Raw genomic sequence first — 5,000 nt, 5'->3', positions numbered from 1 at the left:
CGGCGTCGAAAGAAGCCGAGCCGAAAAAAGTTAAAGTACAAACGTGCAAGCATACTAACCTAACCCTAGGTAAGGCATGTCAGAGCGAAAGACAGTAATTTCGAATGAGCCAAGAAAGAGCGGTGCGGGGCCGGTCGGAGCGCACCCTTTTCTCGGTGGCTGGCGGGCGAGAGAGTGCTGCGTCGCCGGCATCGGCGTCGAAAGAAGCCGAGCCGAAAAAAGTTAAAGTACAAACGTGCAAGCATACTAACCTAACCCAAGGTAAGGCATGTCAGAGCGAAAGACAGTAATTTCGAATGAGCCAAGAAAGAGCGGTGCGGGGCCGGTCGGAGCGCACCCTTTTCTCGGTGGCTGGCGGGCGAGAGAGTGATGCGTCGCCGGCATCGGCGTCGAAAGAAGCCGAGCCGAAAAAAGTTAAAGTACAAACGTGCAAGCATACTAACCTAACCCTAGGTAAGGCATGTCAGAGCGAAAGACAGTAATTTCGAATGAGCCAAGAAAGAGCGGTGCGGGGCCGGTCGGAGCGCACCCTTTTCTCGGTGGCTGGCGGGCGAGAGAGTGCTGCGTCGCCGGCATCGGCGTCGAAAGAAGCCGAGCCGAAAAAAGTTAAAGTACAAACGTGCACGCATACTAACCTAACCCTAGGTAAGGCATGTCAGAGCGAAAGACAGTAATTTCGAATGAGCCAAGAAAGAGCGGTGCGGGGCCGGTCGGAGCGCACCCTTTTCTCGGTGGCTGGCGGGCGAGAGAGTGCTGCGTCGCCGGCATCGGCGTCGAAAGAAGCCGAGCCGAAAAAAGTTAAAGTACAAACGTGCAAGCATACTAACCTAACCCTAGGTAAGGCATGTCAGAGCGAAAGACAGTAATTTCGAATGAGCCAAGAAAGAGCGGTGCGGGGCCGGTCGGAGCGCACCCTTTTCTCGGTGGCTGGCGGGCGAGAGAGTGCTGCGTCGCCGGCATCGGCGTCGAAAGAAGCCGAGCCGAAAAAAGTTAAAGTACAAACGTGCAAGCATACTAACCTAACCCTAGGTAAGGCATGTCAGAGCGAAAGACAGTAATTTCGAATGAGCCAAGAAAGAGCGGTGCGGGGCCGGTCGGAGCGCACCCTTTTCTCGGTGGCTGGCGGGCGAGAGAGTGCTGCGTCGCCGGCATCGGCGTCGAAAGAAGCCGAGCCGAAAAAAGTTAAAGTACAAACGTGCAAGCATACTAACCTAACCCTAGGTAAGGCATGTCAGAGCGAAAGACAGTAATTTCGAATGAGCCAAGAAAGAGCGGTGCGGGGCCGGTCGGAGCGCACCCTTTTCTCGGTGGCTGGCGGGCGAGAGAGTGCTGCGTCGCCGGCATCGGCGTCGAAAGAAGCCGAGCCAAAAAAAGTTAAAGTACAAACGCGATGCTAATGAGCGAGCCGTTGTCTCGACTAATATGTAGGGGGCGTTCGATCGAGCGTCTGGCTTGAGCGCTTGTCGGCCTAGCAGAACGGTCGCATTGTTATGCCCGGGTTTTAGGCACCGCTGCAGGCGGCCGGCAGAGCTCTTGTTTGTGCGAAACTGAATGGATCGAGCCCGAGAGAGGGCGAGCAAAGAAAAAACGCAAATCGCTCCGCCTGGCACTGCCGGCGAGAGCGTGGACGTCGCGGCCAGCGACTGTCGAAGCTGAGTACGGCCGCAGGCGATCGCCTCGGTCTTAAACGAATGCGACGAGCACGCGCCGGGCGGCCCAGCAAGGGCCGAGCGCAGCTGTCGCAGCTATCTGGTTGATCCTGCCAGTAGTGATATGCTTGTCTCAAAGATTAAGCCATGCAGGTGCAAGTACGAGTTCTCGTAAAGCGAAACTGCGAATGGCTCATTAAATCAGTCTTGGTTTATTTGGTCTCGTAAGCGAAGTGGATAACTGTGGTAATTCTAGAGCTAATACATGCATTAAGCGCCGACTTCGGGAGGCGCGCTTTTATCAGATCAAAACCGACCGGGTTCGTCCTGTGACGTTTGATGACTCTGGATAACCACGCGGATCGTACGGTCTCTGCACCGACGACGTATCATTCAAGTGTCTGCCCTATCAACTGTCGAAGGTACGCTACGTGCCTACCTTTGTGATAACGGGTAACGGGGAATCAGGGTTCGATTCCGGAGAGGGAGCCTGAGAAACGGCTACCACATCCAAGGAAGGCAGCAGGCGCGCAAATTACCCATTCCCGACACGGGGAGGTAGTGACGAAAAATAACAATACAGGACTCTAACGAGGCCCTGTAATTGGAATGAGTACATCCTAAAACTCTTAACGAGTATCCATTGGAGGGCAAGTCTGGTGCCAGCAGCCGCGGTAATTCCAGCTCCAACAGTGTATGCTAAAGTTGTTGCGGTTGAAAAGCTCGTAGTTGGATTTTGGGCGAGCGCCGCCGGTCCGTCGCAAGGCGTGTCACTGGTTGCGTTCGCCTCACCTTCGGTTCTCCGTCGGTGCTCTTGACTGAGTGTCGGCGGTGGCCGATAAGTTTACTTTGAAAAAATTAGAGTGTTCCGAGCAGGCTGTTCGCCTGCATAGTGTTGCATGGAATAATGGAATAGGACCTCGGTTCTATTTTGTTGGTTTTCGGAGCACGAGGTAATGATTAAGAGGGACAGACGGGGGCGTCCGTACTCTGCCGTTAGAGGTGAAATTCTTGGATCGGCGGAAGACGAACTACTGCGAAAGCATTCGCCAAGAATGTTTTCTTTAATCAAGAGCGAAAGTCAGAGGTTCGAAGACGATCAGATACCGTCCTAGTTCTGACTATAAACGATGCCAACTAGCGATCGGGAGGCGTTACCATGACGACCTTTCCGGCAGCTTCCGGGAAACCAAAGTCTTTGGGTTCCGGGGGAAGTATGGTTGCAAAGCTGAAACTTAAAGGAATTGACGGAAGGGCACCACCAGGAGTGGAGCCTGCGGCTTAATTTGACTCAACACGGGGAAACTCACCCGGCCCGGACACAGGTAGGATTGACAGATTGAGAGCTCTTTCTTGATTCTGTGGGTGGTGGTGCATGGCCGTTCTTAGTTGGTGGAGCGATTTGTCTGGTTAATTCCGATAACGAACGAGACTCTGGCATGCTAAATAGTTACGCGACCTTCTCGGTCGGCGTCTAACTTCTTAGAGGGACTAGTGGCGTTTAGCCACACCAGATTGAGCAATAACAGGTCTGTGATGCCCTTAGATGTCCGGGGCCGCACGCGCGCTACACTGAGTGAAGCAGCGAGTGTCTAACCTAGGCCGAAAGGTCCGGGTAACCCGTTGAACCTCATTCGTGATTGGGATAGGGACTTGCAATTGTTTCCCTTGAACGAGGAATTCCCAGTAAGCGCAAGTCATCAACTTGCGTTGATTACGTCCCTGCCCTTTGTACACACCGCCCGTCGCTACTACCGATTGAATGGTTTAGTGAGATCCTTGGATCGGCCCCGTCGCGGCTGGCAACGGCCGCGTCGGCGTGTCGAGAAGACGATCAAACTTGATCATTTAGAGGAAGTAAAAGTCGTAACAAGGTTTCCGTAGGTGAACCTGCGGAAGGATCATTACCGAAGGTGGTGGTAGGCCCCGGCCGACCGCGCACTGAATTGTCTTTGAGTGCCGCCGAGAGGGCGGCCGTCAATCGGGGTTCCGCCCCGTGCGACACGCGTAACACGTTGGCATAGCAAGGCAGCCGAGTGCGATGGTGGCTTCTGGGCACCGCGCTCGATGTGCCGCCGGCCCAGCCCGGCGGTCGCTCGGCGCCGTTTGTTGGTGTTTTTGTGCAGTTGTTGTCGGTGGTGGTTTTGTGGTCGATCCCACAGTGTGACGTCCGCGCGCTTCGGCGCCGGGCGAAACGTCGAGGACGACTCTTAACGGTGGATCACTCGGCTCGCGAGTCGATGAAGGACGCAGCCAAGTGCGAGAAGTAATGTGAATTGCAGAACACATTGAACGTCGACCTTCTGAACGCGAATTGCGGTCTCGGGTCAATCCCGGGACCGCGTCTGCCTCAGGGTCGCGTTCGTCCTCACCCGAGGGCCGTCGCCTGGCCTCTGCAAAGACGGCCGGGCGTCGCCCCAAGTTGAAGCGGTCGCCGAGCTTTCTCGGCGCGACCGCGTGTCCCGTACACCGCCGGCCCCTCGACGTGTTCAACTACGTTCGAGGGGCGGGTCCAGGTCGGTCGGTCCGGTCACGAGATCAAGACCGACCGTGGGCCAAGGCGGCGACGGTACGCGCTCGGTCGGCGCCGGCGGCGACGACTTGCGATGCCAGCGGGCCGTGTAAGAAGCGGCCCGCTTGACACATACGACCTGAGTTCAGGCGAGAGCACCCGCTGAATTTAAGCATATTATTAAGCGGAGGAAAAGAAACCAACAGGGATTCCCTGAGTAACGGCGAGTGAACCGGGAAGAGTCCAGCGTCGAATCTGCGCGCTTTTCGAGCGCGCCGAGTTGTGACGTACGGAAGTCCCAGTGCGGCTGACGGCGAGCGCCGGTGTCCTTCTGATCGAGGCCTCGTCCCACGGCGGGTGTTAGGCCCATAGGGGCGCTTGCCTTGGCCGCTTCGGGTCTTCTCGGAGTCGGGTTGTTTGGGAATGCAGCCCAAAGCGGGTGGTAAACTCCACCTAAGACTAAATACGGTCGCGAGACCGATAGCGGACAAGTACCGTGAGGGAAAGTTGAAAAGCACTTTGAAGAGAGAGTTCAAGAGTACGTGAAACCGTTGAGAGGCAAACGGGAGGGCCCGTCAGGTCGCCGGCTCGCTTTCAGTTGGGTGCGGGGGCGCGCCGTCTCGGTTCGCGGACGCTTAAGGCGCCGCTGCCGAGTCGGCTCGCGCACCGTCTCAGCGCACTAGCGACCGGCGCGGGTCACGACCGGTTTGCCGTCGGTCTAAGTCCCCGCGCGAAGGTGGCCTCCGCTCCGGCGGGGGTGTTACAGCGCGCGGGCGGTGCGGCCCGGCGGCGGATCGAGGAAAGGATGCCGCGCGCTCTCTGTGTGCGGCCGTCGCCGT

General features: G+C 56.8%; 2 non-coding genes and 1 pseudogene across 2 annotated transcripts; all 3 read left to right on the top strand.

Moving 5' to 3' along the window:
- Positions 1–1,746: 1,746 nt before the first annotated feature.
- On the top strand, positions 1,747–3,556 carry LOC144418909 (small subunit ribosomal RNA). The gene has a single exon (XR_013473737.1). It is a non-coding gene; the product is annotated as a small subunit ribosomal RNA (ribosomal RNA).
- Positions 3,557–3,854: 298 nt separating this feature from the next.
- Positions 3,855–4,008, top strand: LOC144418911 (5.8S ribosomal RNA). Its single transcript, XR_013473738.1, has one exon. It is a non-coding gene; the product is annotated as a 5.8S ribosomal RNA (ribosomal RNA).
- Positions 4,009–4,296: 288 nt separating this feature from the next.
- LOC144418912 (large subunit ribosomal RNA) overlaps positions 4,297–5,000 on the top strand; it is a 3,695-nt pseudogene continuing 2,991 nt past the window's right edge.

The sequence above is a fragment of the Styela clava genome, unplaced genomic scaffold, assembly GCF_964204865.1.
Source record: "Styela clava unplaced genomic scaffold, kaStyClav1.hap1.2 HAP1_SCAFFOLD_49, whole genome shotgun sequence".
Lineage (NCBI taxonomy): Eukaryota > Metazoa > Chordata > Ascidiacea > Stolidobranchia > Styelidae > Styela > Styela clava.
This window is presented reverse-complemented; position numbering and strand designations above follow the sequence as displayed.